The sequence below is a fragment of the Ranitomeya variabilis genome, chromosome 4, assembly GCF_051348905.1.
Source record: "Ranitomeya variabilis isolate aRanVar5 chromosome 4, aRanVar5.hap1, whole genome shotgun sequence".
Taxonomy (NCBI): Eukaryota; Metazoa; Chordata; class Amphibia; order Anura; family Dendrobatidae; genus Ranitomeya; species Ranitomeya variabilis.
The window spans coordinates 658,626,331-658,641,114 of record NC_135235.1 but is presented as its reverse complement, the minus strand read 5'-3'; the positions used below and the strand labels follow the sequence as shown (position 1 = coordinate 658,641,114).

General features: G+C 47.9%; 1 protein-coding gene across 2 annotated transcripts in view; it reads left to right on the top strand.

Annotated features, from left to right (window-relative positions):
* LOC143767502 (uncharacterized) overlaps nucleotides 1-14,784 on the top strand; it is a 72,973-nt gene that overhangs the window by 36,128 nt on the left and 22,061 nt on the right. The window lies entirely within an intron of this gene.

The window sequence follows — 14,784 nt, the reverse complement described above, 5'->3', positions numbered from 1 at the left end:
TGTGTGTGCCATCTGTCTCAAATTATTGGGGCACAGAAAACCTAGTGTGTAACATTGGGCCTGATTTTTCCTTTCAGTGTCAGGCACCTATAAAAGTATATATAAATCCTACAGAAGTTTGAGTTCACCTTATAAGTTGTTTAACAGTAACAAATAGCGTTACTTTGGTTACGTTTTGCAAACAATGAGGAAGTCTGGTGGAAGAGGTTGTGGCCGTGGGCGGTCATTGTCAGCTGGTAATGATGGTAGTGGTGGTGGAGCATCAGGTGGTCGTGGTAAAAGCAGTACAGCACCTAAGTCTCGAGTTGTTGAGCCAGGTTCGTCGTCTGGCTACACAAGGCCTCGAACGCTCCCTTTTCTGGGAGTAGGAAAACCGCTTTTAAAGCTGGAGCAGCAAGAACAAGTTTTGGCTTTCCTTGCTGACTCAGCCTCTAGCTCTTTTGCCTCCTTTTCTGAAAGTGCTAAATGTAAAAGCAGAGCGTCGTTAGTGGATGTTCACGGTCAGGGACAAGTCGCTTCCTTGTCTTCTTCACCCAGAACAAGAGAGAAGGATGCATCAGGAGACACAATGGGTTACTCCATGGAGCTCTTTACACATATCGTTCCTGGGTTAGACATTGAAACAGTTAACAGGCCATGCCCATTAGAAGTTGAATCAGACATGGAGTGCACTGATGCACAGCCACAGCCAGATTACTATGCTGTTCCTTTGACTCAGACCAGAACATTGCCCTCGCAGTGTACTGAGCCAGAATCAAACCCAGCGGAGACTATGGTGCCCCGTCACGAACGCTATACCACCGGCTTACACGGTGACACAGACGAAGTTGCACACGACATAGAAGAGGAGGTCATAGATGACCCAGTTGTTGACCCCGATTGGCAGCCATTGGGGGAACAGGGTGCAGGCGGCAGTAGTTCTGAAGCGGAGGAGGAGGAGCCGCAGCAGGCATCAACATCACAACAGGTTCCATCTGCCGTGCCCGTATCTGGCCAAAAACGCTTGGCAAAACCAAAACCAGTTGGAGGACAGCGTGGCCATCCGGTTAAAGAAGCTCAGTCTGCAATGCCTGAAAAGGTATCCGATAGTAGAAAAAGTGCAGTCTGGCATTTTTTTAAACAACATCCAAATGATCAGCGCAAAGTCATCTGTCAAAAATGTTCAACTACCTTAAGCAGAGGTCAGAATCTTAAAAGTCTAAATACAAGTTGCATGCATAGACATTTAACCACCATGCATTTGCAAGCCTGGACTAACTACCAAACGTCCCTAAAGGTTGCAGCACCCTCGGCCAATGAAGCTAGTCAGCAACGCTACATCCTTTCCCTCCCTGTAAGGCTACGTTCACATTTGCGGCCAGCGCCGCAGCGTCGGGCGCCGCAGCGGCGCCGCATGCGTCATGCGCCCCTATATTTAACATGGGGGTGCATGGACATGCGGCGCACTTGCGTTTTGCGCCGCATGCGTCGCTGCGGCGCCCGCGTCGGGGCGCAGAGGACGCAGCAAGTTGCATTTTTGCTGCGTCCAAATTCAATGAAAAAAACGACGCATGCGGCGCAAAACGCAGCGTTGTGCATGCGTTTTGCTGCGTTTTTGTTTGCGTTGTGCGCTGCGGCGCCGACGCTGCGGCGCACAACGCAAATGTGAACGTAGCCTAAGCCCACCATTTCCCGCACCACCTGCAGTATCTGTGCAGCTTTCGTCGCCAGGCCAAAGCAGTCAGGGAATCACCAGGTTAGTAGTAGGAAACACTGCATGTAGGGCACCGGCAAGAATACCATCTCCAACCCTCTCTCAGTCACCCATGTCCACCGGCACCCCCGCTAGTTCCACCGTATGCAGCTCTCCATTCCAGCTCACCCTTCATGAGACTCTCGTTAGGAAAAGGAAGTACTCATCCTCGCATCCGCGTACACAGGGTTTGAACGCCCACATTGCTAGACTAATCTCATTAGAGATGATGCCCTACCGGTTAGTTGAAAGCGAAGCTTTCAAAGCGCTGATGGACTACGCTGTACCACGCTATGAGCTACCCAGTCGACACTTCTTTTCGAGAAAAGCCATCCCAGCCCTCTACCACCATGTTAAAGAGCGCATCGTCCATGCACTCAGGCAATCTGTGACTACAAAGGTGCACCTGACAACAGATGCATGGACCAGTAGGCATGGCCAGGGACGTTACGTTACGTGTCCATCATGGCACACTGGGTGAATGTGGTGGATGCAGGGTCCACAGGGGACAGCAATATTGGGACAGTTCTGCCTAGCCCACGGTCTAGGAAACAGTTGGCTGTAGGTGTTGGCCCCCCCTCCTCCTCGTCCTCCTGCAGAATCGAGAGCTCGTCCACAGACCGCAGTCGCACATCCACTCCATCCGCAGCTGCCACTGTTGCACACCAGGTGTGCCATTATGGGACAGCTAGTGGCAAGCGTCAGCAGGCTGTATTGGCAATGAAGTGTTTGGGCGACAACAGACACACCGCGGAAGTTCTGTCCAAGTTCTTGCAGAAAGAAACCCAGTCATGGCTGGGCACTGTACATCTTGAGGCAGGCAAGGTAGTGAGTGATAACGGAATGAATTTCATGGCTGCCATAGCCCTTTCCCAACTGAAACACATTCCTTGCCTGGCTCACACCTTAAACCTGGTGGTGCAGTGCTTCCTGAAAAGTTATCCGGGGTTACCCGACCTGCTCCTCAAAGTGCGCAGACTTTGCTCTCATATCCGCCGTTCGCCCGTACACTCCAGCCGTATGCAGAACTATCAGCGGTCTTTGAACCTTCCCCAGCATCGCTTAATCATCGATGTTGCAACAAGGTGGAACTCAACACTGCACATGCTTCAGAGACTGTGCGAACAGAGGCGTGCTGCTATGTATTTGTGGGAGGGGCAGGCAGCTGGATGGCAGACATGGAGTTGTCTGCTGTGCAGTGGTCAAAGACCTCTGTCAAGTCCTTCAGTGTTTTGAGGAATACACACGGCTGGTTAGTGCAGACAACGCCATAATAAGCATGAGCATCCCCCTAATGCGTCTGCTGATGCAAAGTTTGATGCACATAAAGGAAAAGGCGTCTGCAGCCGAGGAAGAGGAAAGCCTTGATGACAGTCAGCGATTGTCTGGTCAGGGTAGTCTACAGGATGAGGTAGCGGGCGAAGAGGAGGAGGACGAGGAGGATGATGGGGATGAGTATTTTTTAAATGAGGAAGCTTCTCCGGGTCCAATGGAAATTGCTGGTGTGGCAAGGCCGGGTTCAGGTTTTTTGAGGGAGACAAGTGACGTAGATTTGCCTGTAACTGCCCCTCAAACCAGCACAACCGCAGATTTGACTACTGGAACTTTGGCCCACATGGCGGATTATGCCTTACGTAATCTCAAAAGGGACCCACGCATTCTTAAAATGATGACCGATGACGATTACTGGTTGGCCTGCCTCCTTGATCCTCGCTATAAAGGCAAATTGCAAAATATTATGCCACATGAGAACCTCGAACAAATATTAGCAACCAAACAAGCAACTCTTGTAGACCGTTTGATTCAGGTATTCCCAGCACACAGCGCCAGTGATGGTTCTCACACGAGCTGCAGGGGGATACAGGGCAGAGGTGTTAGAGGTGCACAAATCAGAAGTGGCGTTGGACAGAGGGGTTTTCTGACGAGGTTGTGGAGTGATTTCGCAATGACCGCAGACAGGACAGGTACTGCAGCATCTATTCAAAGTGACAGGAGACAACATTTGTCCAGTATGGTTACTAACTATTTTTCAGCCCTTATCGATGTTCTCCCTCAACCGTCATTCCCATTTGATTACTGGGCATCCAAATTAGACACCTGACCTGAATTGGCAGAATATGCATTGCAGGAGCTTGCTTGCTCAGCAGCTAGTGTGCTATCAGAAAGAGTATTCAGTGCTGCTAGTTCAATATTAACCGAAAAAAGGACTCGTCTGGCTACCCAAAATGTTGATGATCTAACCTTCATTAAAATGAACTACTCCTGGATTTCAAATTATTTTGCCCCACCTTTCCCGGCTGACACCTAGCTTTCCTATAAAAAGGTCTTGCTTGTGGACTGGTCTTACTGAGTGTTCCAATCTCTTAATTTGCAGCAGCTGTTTGTCCAGCATACGACATGTTTACACCTCCCTAAATGGGAAAACTCCCCCCACGGGGCCGTGGTCTCGCCACTTGGCGCAAGCACCCGTTAGAGTGCCGTTTGTCTGAAGAGGTGGGTGTGCCCGCTTTTGGTCGACGGCACTGCCACTGGGTCCCTCATAGTACAATAAAGTGTCTCTGGCGGTGGTGGCGCGCACCCAACGTCAGACACACCGTTGTAACATGAGGGGCCCTGGGCCTGTACCGCCGGCCACAAGAGAGTTCACCCCCCCCAGCTCAAACTGTGCTCTACCACGTGCAAAATTATCTCACAGCTCCAACAATGTTTAGTATAGGCGCTGACATCCTTCAATGCCTGGCACTGACAATACCAATTTGTTGACATGTATGATGCTAGTTAAAATATTCAGGGTCAGTGTCCTATATTGACACCAGTAAATACGTAGTGCCGAATTACTATGTCTGAAACTCAGCAGAGGAGCCCACCCTACCTAAGTATGCCACACTCTTGTTTTTTTGTTTTGTTTTGCGAGACATTAACATATATTTATTTTTTGGGAGTACTAACTGTGTCAGACACTCCTTGCAATCCTCCTCCGCTGACCACACCAATACTGCCTGTGTACCCATGTAACCTATTTAAAACTGCATAGAGCCAGCTTTTTTACTTTAGGCCTAGTAAGTCTGCACCACTCCTTCCAATTGTCCTCCGCTGACCACACCAATGCTGCCTGTGTACCCCTGCGAGATAACTATTAGTGCCTTGAGCCTATTTTTATTTATTTTAGGCGTATTAAGTTTGTCTGCGGTCCCTCCTTCCAATAGTCCTCCACTGACCACACCAATGCTGCCCGTGTACCCCTGGAACCTATTTTAAAGTGCATATAGCCACTTTTTTTAATTGTAGGCGTACTAAGCCTGTCTGCGGTCCCTCCTTGCAATCCTCCTCCGCTGACCACACCAATGCTGCCTGTGTACCCCTGGAACCTATTTTAAAGTGCATATAGCCACTTTTTTTTAATTGTAGGCGTACTAAGTCTGTCTGCGGTCCCTCCTTCCAATAGTCCTCCACTGACCACACCAATGCTGCCCGTGTACCCCTGGAACCTATTTAAAAGTTCATAGAGCCTATTTATATATTTTATGTAATATTAATAAAGCCATGATGGACTACGCTGTACCACGCTACGAGCTACCCAGTCGACACTTCTTTTGCGAGAAAAGCCATTCCAGCCCTCCACCAGCATGTAAAAGACCGCATTGTCCATGCACTCTGGCAATCTGTGAGTACAAAGGTGCACCTGACAAGACGCATGGACCTGTAGGCATGGCCTCGGAAGGTTACTTGTCCATTACGGCGCAATGGGTTAATGTGGTGGATGCATGGTCCACAGGGGACAGCCTACTAAGTCTGTGTGCAGTCCCTAATTCAAATTGTCCTCAATTCCGGTTTTCGTTTTTTTTTTTTTTTTTAAATAGGAAACTGCATTTGGGATACTAGTTTGGTTGGGGCCTACTAGTGATGTCTGCCGCTCCTGGGTGTTCTCCTCCTCCGGGGTGTTCTCCTCCAGGTTTATAAAGCTGAGCTTCAACCTTCAGGCTCTCAATAAGTAGTTGTTTTTAAAAATTGGTGGTTGGGGCCTACTAACGGTGTCTGCCGCTCCCTGGTGTTGTGCTTCACTGTATAAAGCTGAGCTTCAACCTTCAGGCTCTCATTAAGTAGTTGTTTTTAAAAATTGGTGGTTGGGGCCTACTAACGGTGTGTGCCGCACCTTGGTGTTGTCCTGTGTTATTTTCCTGACCTTTAATCTTCAGGCTTTCGGCCTTCATTTGTAATATTAAACTGCATAGGGCCTACTAGTGTGGTTCGGCCCTACTAACTGTGTCTGCCGCTCCTGGGTTTTCTACTCCACTGAACTAAGCAATGCCACCTGGTTAGTCCTGTTACCAATTTTGAACTGCATTTTACCCATTTTATTATTTGGGCTTATATCAGTGTTTCCTCCTCATCCTGCCCATTGCCCAGCCGGTGCTAGATGAGTCTTGTGGTACTTTGACCCAGACCACTACATTCCCCTTGCACGCTACACAGCCAGAATTTGACCCTACTGAAAGTCTGGTTCCCCTTCCCGCATACTATAAAACCTTACACGGGGACAAAGAGGAAGGTGCAGATGAAAGTGCAGGTTTTTTCAACAGGTAGGGGGGCATACTCGTTGGCGACATCACTGGCACAGGGCCCCTCAGAGTACACAAGTGTCGCTGCCGGTGGGAGGCGCTCCCGCCGTGCAAACACACCGCCGTACTTTGAGGGGCCCTGTGCCAGTGCCAATGCGAACGAGTGGGCCTCCCTGCTTGCTCAGGATCACAGCACTTGCAAAGTTGAAATACTTACCTCTCACTGCTCCACCGCCGTGACGTAGTCCACGTTTCCTGGGCCCACTAAAACCTTGAACCAGCCCTACCCCCCACAACGTTTGCCAAATGACCCCCAATTTCCAATGCCCAACTATTATTATAAAGTTAATTAAGCTTGACAAGCTTCAGAAACAAGAATGGATGTTTTTGGCATTAAAATGGGCACTGTAGGTGTTTTCCTGGCCTCCACTCACTGCCGACTATGCTTCCCCATTGACTTGCATTGGGTTTCATGTTTCGGTCGATCCCCGACTTTTCGCGATAATCGGCCGACTTCACTTGACTCGACTTTGGACAAAGTCGGGTTTCACAAAACCCGACTCGATCTTAAAAAAATTAAAGTCGCTCAACCCTACTACATGGTGCTCCACCGAAAACTGTCCCTGATGCTTTATGCATTGATGGTCCTTTTGTCACGGGTTTAACATGACCGAGAGGAGCCAGAAGACCTCAGCTTCTGATTTCTCCTACTCATGCACTGAATAGAAGCACTTTACATTCATATTAAATGGTTTAGATTTCTTTTAGCAGTGTTAGGGGTTAATCTGCTCAGTTAAGAGCTCCTGGAGTGTTGTCTCTGGCTGTGCACTGTTAGGCTACATTCACATTTGCGTTGTTGGGCGCAGCGTCGGCGACGCGACACAACCAACAACGCATGTACACAACGCAGCGTTATGTGACGCATGCGTTTTCATAAGATCCTACAGATCCGGACTTTCGGCATAGGGAAAACGCTGCAAGTAGCGTCCCCTGCGCCCTGTCTTGTGCGTCTATATGATGCATGCGTCGTAAAACGCAGTACAACGCATACCGGCGCATGTCCATGCGCCCCCCATGTTAAAGATAGGGGCGCATGACGCATGCGTCGGTATGCGTCGACGCTGTGCCCAACAACGCAAATGTGAACGTAGCCTTAGCCACTCCCATCTCCTATATAAACTGAGTCCTGGCTAGAACTCATTGTCAGAGATAGCTTATGCTGCATGGCTGGAGGTTGTTGTTCCTTATTATTCAAGAGGGTGTTTAGTGGGTTTATATGTGACTGTTGCTAGGTTTTGAGTGTGTGATAATTCCCTTTCTTCTCCCACTTTGGTTTAACCCCCATCCTCTACTTCCCAGTGCATACCTCTTTTGTATGTTTGGTATTTTTCGTTACCCCCTGTTCGTATTACCTTGTTAGTCTGGTTGGTGTATTATGGTACACTACCACTCCCCTCTGCCCTTATTAGGTGATGGGTACAGATGGAGGACAGATTCAGGAGCTAAGGCAAGGTACGTGGCCCCAGCATATTCACCATCAGAAGTAATTCGGGGAGCAGGGCGAGCTAGGGCGCCCCCTATTGTTAGGGACAGAGAAGGAGTCCCTGGTAACTGGACACCCGACAACAGAGTCATGGTACCTTCTTTTGGACTGAGATCCATGTCAGCCAGAGCTTATAGGCCGGGGAATCCACCTTAGGCTCCTGAATTAGAAGATGTCAAGATCTCTAAACTGTAAAGTCAAATGACAGCATATGTAGAATGTGCTGACAATTTAGAAAATCTTGTGAAGAAAAATTTAATCCACATGGTGAACCCCTAAGAAAAAGCAAAGGCTAATGATGTTGTTGCCTTCCTAGAATCCTGGAATTTTACGGAATTAATCTACCTTCTTGCCAACATTCGTGTTGACGAACTGAGTAGCTCACCAGGGCAGGGTACTCGGCACCGGGTCCGGTCGGTTTTAAAGGGGATGTCACGGTGGCCGTGACCCGGTCCGTGGCACTGGGACCCACTGTAAAAGGGAACGGTCTTTTAAGGGAAAAGTGTTTATAAGTCTGTCGTGATGCCACCTGTGGTGGTCGGTCAATAGTGGGACCAACGCTGCGTAAAAGGGGTCCTCTGGGGGATGTTATTGCAGCACTGATGGTACACTTCCCACAGGTGAAGCGGGGTCCCCAGGGGTCCTAAGGTGTATGGCGGTGATGATGGTTGCCGGTAAATGAGTAAAAGACACAAGTTGTAAGTCTTTACCAGGTTTACTGTAGTTGGCAGGCCACAGTCCAGGGCACCGGCAACAGGTACATAGGAGTCCAGGCAGCCCGGAAACAAGTAGAATCCCCTTGGCAAGTCAGGTTAGGAGCCTTCCACTCTGCGCTTGCTAAAGTCCCTTGCTGCCTGAAGTGTTCCAAACAAGGTCCTAATTCTTTCAGTTCTTTCTCCTGTCCTGGGACAGGTACCTGTATGGTAGGCGGCTTGAGCCGTTTCTCCAAACCAGGATTCTTATCCAGGGAAACTGCCATAAAACAGGGTTTTGAGCTCCCACTCCTGGCCTGGATTCAGAAGGTGGTGTGTGTGTGTGATTTACCTGCCAAAGAGATCCCTCTTGTTTCCAGGCATAGCACTACCCTCTCCGAGAGGAAGGCAGCACTACTGTGGTACCTGAACTCCTGGGGTGCCACAGAACCTGCTCATTGGGTCTCTACAAGACCAAGTTCAGTCTTTCTGGCCAAACTTTGTTTTTAAGATCATTTGTTTCTTTTACAGTGTCTTCTATTTCTACAGATTTGCTACATATGATAAATTTGATTGTGGGATTTTCACTGCCTTCTCTAGGGGTCTGTAATTCCCTGGTGGTCTTAAATTCAGATGTCAGACATTCGGCAGAGGCAATGGAGACTTTTATAAAGACACATTAGGATTGGGCTATGTTAACCCTTTCACGACATGCGCCGTACTAGTACAGCGCATGTCGTGTCTCTCCCTTTGATGTGGGCTCCGGAGCTGAGCCCACATCAAAGTCGCAACATGTCAGCTGTTTTGTACGCAATAGCTGCAAGTTGAATAGTAAACCCCCGCCGCTATTAACTAGTTAAATGCCACTGTCAAACGCTGACAGCGGCATTTAACTACCGCTTCCGGCCATCGGGCCAGTAATGCGCGCATTGCTGACCCCTGTCATGTGATCGGGGGTCAGCGATGCATCGGCATGACAACCTGAGGTCTCCTTGAGACTTCAATGGTTGCTGATGCCGGCTTGCTGTGAGCACCACCCTGTGGTCGGCGCTCACAGCAAGCCTGTAATTCAGCTGCATAGGAGCGATCTGATGATCGAGCCTATGTAGCTGAGCTGATCCACTTGTGCCAGCTTCTAGCCTATCATGGAGGCTATTGAAGCATGGCAAAACTAAAAAAAAAATGTTTAAAAAAAAAAAATAAAAAAATATAAAAGTTTAAATCACCCCCCCTTTCGCCCCATTCAAAATAAAACAATAAAAAAAATTAAACATACACATTTGGTATTGCCGCGTTCATAATCATCCGATCTATCAATTAAAAAAAAAAAAAAAAAAAAGGATTAACCTGATCGCTAAACTGCATAGCGAGAAAAAAATTAAAAACGACAGAATTAAGTTTTTTTGGGTCGCCATAACATTGCATTAAAATGCAATAACGGGCGATCAAAAGAACATATCTGCAATAAAGTGGTATAATTAAAATCGTCAGCTCGGGACGCAAAAAATAAGCCCTCACCCGACCCAAGATCCCGAAAAATGGAAACGCTACGGGTCTCGGAAAATAGCGCAATTTTTTTTTATTTATTTTTTATTTTTTTTTAGCAAAGTTTGGAATTTCTTTTCCCCACTTAGATAAAAAATAACCTTGACAAGTTTTGTGTCTATGAACTCGTAATGACCTGGAGAATCATAATATGATGTCAGTTTTAGCATTTAGTGAACCTAGCAAAAAAGCCAAACAAAAAACAAGTGTGGGATTGCACTTTTTTTGCTTGGTTTCCCATTTTCTAGTACAGGACATGGTAAAACCAATGAGTTGTTCAAAAGTACAGCTCGTCCCACAAAAAATAAGCCCTCACATGGCCATATTGACGGAAAAATAAAAAAGTTATGGCTCTGGGAAGGAGGGGAGCGAAAAATTAAAATGCAAAAGCAAAAAAGGGCTGCGTCTTGAAGGGGTTAAAAAGTTATCTTTAAATGTCTAAGACTGCTACGACCCATTACCGTTTTCTCCCATTAAGTGACACAAACAAATATAAAAATTGAAAACTTTTATTGGGAAATCTACACATAAAATTTCCATCTTTTAACTTTGGGTAAAATATTTTGGTCGCAGCTTAGAAAAACAGGCAATATCTGCCAACAAATTGGGGTGTAGGGAGATTAACTGCCTTCCGGACTCCCGGGCAGGTATCTTCACCACCTACAAAACTCCACCCTTCCGCAGCTGCGACTGAAACAAACCATACAAGAGGGAGGGAGGGCGGGAAACAGGTCCGGGTCCAGGGATTGGATGTGCTTCAGCACTTCCCGTCGCCAAGAGCAGGAGATAAGCTCCGCCCCCTCCATGGGGAGTTAACCCCATATTCCATTTTGGTCTCACTGGATGGGAGATCTGTTTCTAACACAGGGGGAAGGCGCAGCAGTCAGGTGGCAGCGGCGTAAGCCGCAGTGTCCCAAAGACTGCTACGACCCATTACCGTTTTCTCCCATTAAGTGACACAAACAAATATAAAAATTGAAAACTTTTATTGGGAAATCTACACATAAAATTTCCATCTTTTAACTTTGGGTAAAATATTTTGGTCGCAGCTTAGAAAAACAGGCAATATCTGCCAACAAATTGGGGTGTAGGGAGATTAACTGCCTTCCGGACTCCCGGGCAGGTATCTTCACCACCAACAAAACTCCACCCTTCCGCCAAGGAGGAGCGAATGCAGAGAGCTACGACCCCCCCCAACGAATGCATAGCCTGTACCACGCCTTCACGAAGCCCATTGAGGAAAATATCCAAACCTGCCTCGTTCAAATGAACTCCGTCTGGAAGAAGAAAACCGGAATTGTCTCCCTCCAGACGGTGGTGCCTTACCACTACACCATTCTTAAATCTCACGAAGCGCAATATCCTCTGGTTCAACGTACGTCTGGATCTCTCCATAGCGTCCAATTCCCTGGCACCCCGCCACACCAGTCTTGGGATAACCTCAGACCAGACTAGTCGCATCAGCGGGAAAAAACTCGGGAATTTGTCCATATCAGATCTGATAAATGTGAGCAGCTCGGCAAGTGGAGACGAAGCCAGGTCATTTCCTCCGGCATGGATAACCACAATGGCGGGAGATGAAGACACCCGTGCAATGTGGACGACCTCCGGCAGCACTTGGGACCACGTCAGACCTCTCATACCACGCCATATCACGTCGACATCATCAAAACCCAAGGATCGCCCTCCTGGGCACAATTCAGCACGACGAGCTGCCCAATAGATGTATGAGTGACCCACAATCCAGACGCTGGGTCGCACTCCATCTAGGAATTAAAGAATACAATTAATCAACATACAATAATCAAACACTAACGATAACTTCTCCGATTTATCCCTGGAGCTGCTTCTATTATTGTTTTGACAAAACAACCAAAATTTTTTTTTTATAACAATAAGTCAGGCCTGATATATCTAGCAAAACAACGGGATTTCCATCTACCCACCCTTTGAATCTCTGAATCAAATAAACCCGCCCTGGAGGCTTCAGTTGCTGCGCCTATTCGAAAAGAATGAGTCCCGAATTCTGTTGCGGGCATTCCCAAAAACGACAACGCGCGTCTCAAAATGGCTAAGAATTGACCCGACACTAGAGGAAGGCCATTCTCATGCATGAAAAATTGGTCACCATCCTTTCTCACCCGCATGAAGTTCTTAATTAACGTTAATGGGCAAACATCCTTGTTGATGGCAAATATTGGGAACCAAATCCCCCTGCCCTCCTGATCAGTTTTAGATTTACATATTCTGATCCTGAGACCATCGTCACAAATTAAAACATCGTCTCGCCTAAGTCCACCCGGTTTATTTAGGGCTGAGGGTAAGATCTCACTGACCCGCATAGCCCCAAAAAACGCCAGGCCAAAAGCCGCTGATGTAAGTGCAGCTTCATAGTTAGAATCGCAAACTGATACCGCAGACTTAACCAAGCTAACTAGCAAGTCAAAGGAGATAGGACGCCTGTTGTCACAGTGCTTATCCACTCGGCGCCAACCTTTCAGTAGCTGACTAACTAAAAAATGTTTCGTGGAATCTGACCACCCTCGCAATTTAAAATGGAATGCTAACGCAGACACACTGTTGCGCGCAACCGCACCCGATACTCCCTTGGCATGCATTTTGGATAGAAATACCATGGTCACCTGCATCCGAAGACCCCACCGGCTTTCTGTCTGCTAAAAGACACCACTCCTCCCACGCCTTACCATAGGCTCTCCAGGTCGACGGAGCTACCGATGAGCGTATTAACGGCATCAGGTCCCCAGGACATCCCAGATCGAATGTGGGCAATCCACCTCCTCCAAACGCTCCTGAAGACGCAAATCCCGTAGGTCCTGTGAATAAATCCCAGTTACTGACTCTGGAACAGTCTCATTGTTATCAGGTAATGTATTCGCTTTAAACCAAACATTAAACATCAAACATTTTAATACTATGAATCTGATCAGGTCCAGAACCAAAAGAGAAGGAGATGCTAGGTAGTTGATGGCATGCGCCCCGCCAACAGTTTCAAGGTGTAAGCGAATTCGCTTGTTGACCAATAGTGGGCCCCATATTTCCATGGCAACCGCAACGGGAAAAAGGTCAATCAAGGTTGGATCACCATTCCACTCCCTGGCAATCCAGGAAGCGGGCCATAGGGCAGAGCATATTTGGCTGCCGAAACGAACACTGAAACCCGTGTGGCCTGACGCTGCAAACAACAAACCCATATCAACGTTTGAACATTCCGTCTCCTGAAAGCAAGTCCTACCATTGTAATTGCTGAGAAACATCTTCCATGTGTTTAAATCAGAACGTAACTGAGCTGTGATCCTGATTCTGTGATGACGTTGTTTCACTCCTCTAGTGGCAATCGTCAATCTGCGAGAAAATATCCTGCCCGCTGGCATGATCCTGCATGCAAAATTTAGTGAGCCAAGAAGTGACTGCATTTGCGTCAAAGTGACTTTGCCAACCGAAATGCATCCATTAATGAGGTCCAGCAATTTGTTGATTTTGTCTTTCGGCAATCTAAATTCCATGGCGACCGTGTCGATTTCAATCCCAAGGAATGTGATCACTGATACTGGCCCTATCGTCTTCTCGGGGGAAAGTGGAACCCCAAAATATGTCATGGCCTCTTTGAATTGTGCCAGCGCTGTGGAACAGACATCTGAATCAGCTGGGCCAACTATCAAAAAGTCATCAAGATAATGAGTAATGGCGGTTAGCCGGGTGATCTCGCGGGCAACCCATTCTAAAAACGTGCTGAATAATTCAAAATAAAAACAGGAAATTGAGCACCCCATGGGAAGACATGTGTCGTAATAGTAAAAATCCTCAAATTTGGCTCCCAGTAAGTGGTAGCAATCCGGGTGAACCGGAAGTAGACGGAAAGCGGATTCTATGTCTGACTTGGCCATAAGGGCCCCCGGACCGGCATTTCTGACTAAATCCACCGCTTTATCGAAGGATATATAAGTAACGGCTGAGTCCTCACTGGGTATACCGTCGTTGACCGACGTCCCCTTGGGGTAGGACAGGTGGTGAATCAACCGGTACTTGCCTGTCTCTTTTTTGGGAACTATACCTAGGGGTGAAACACGCAAATTAGGGAAAGGGGGTGTCTTAAAAGGGCCGCGGAAGCGACCCGACCCGATTTCCTTGCCCAATTTCTCTGCTAACACGTTGGGTAACTCCCTAGCTGATTGTAAATTTGGGGCTGACTGCGACCCGAGGGACCGATTAAACGGGATGAAAAAACCATAGGAAAAACCGAACCGCAGTTGCGCCGCAGCCGACTTATTGGGGTATTTGTCCAGCCACGGCCCCATTCTTTCTACGCTCACTGGCGTCGGTAACCTCACCTGTAGAGGGGTTTTTTCCGGGGTTAGCTTTTGGGGGCGGCCGTGTGCATTTAGCCACGGAGTGGGGTCCACCGCACGCTGAACACTCGTGCTTATATTTGCAGAGCCCGTAGAACTTAGTGTCCTTCATTAAATAACCAGCACGAACCTGGCCTACGAATAGATGCTGCTGCCGTGTTGCTATTGGACCCGGCAGCAGGACCATGAAAGGATTGAGACGTTTTTTGGGCCATCATCAGGCGAAGCCACGAATCCGTGGCTTTCACACCCCAGCCTAATTGGGGATTGACGGACAGACGACGGCGGAAATCTTCATCATATTTCCACCATGCTGATCCCCCGTGGGCCTTATAGGAATTATAGA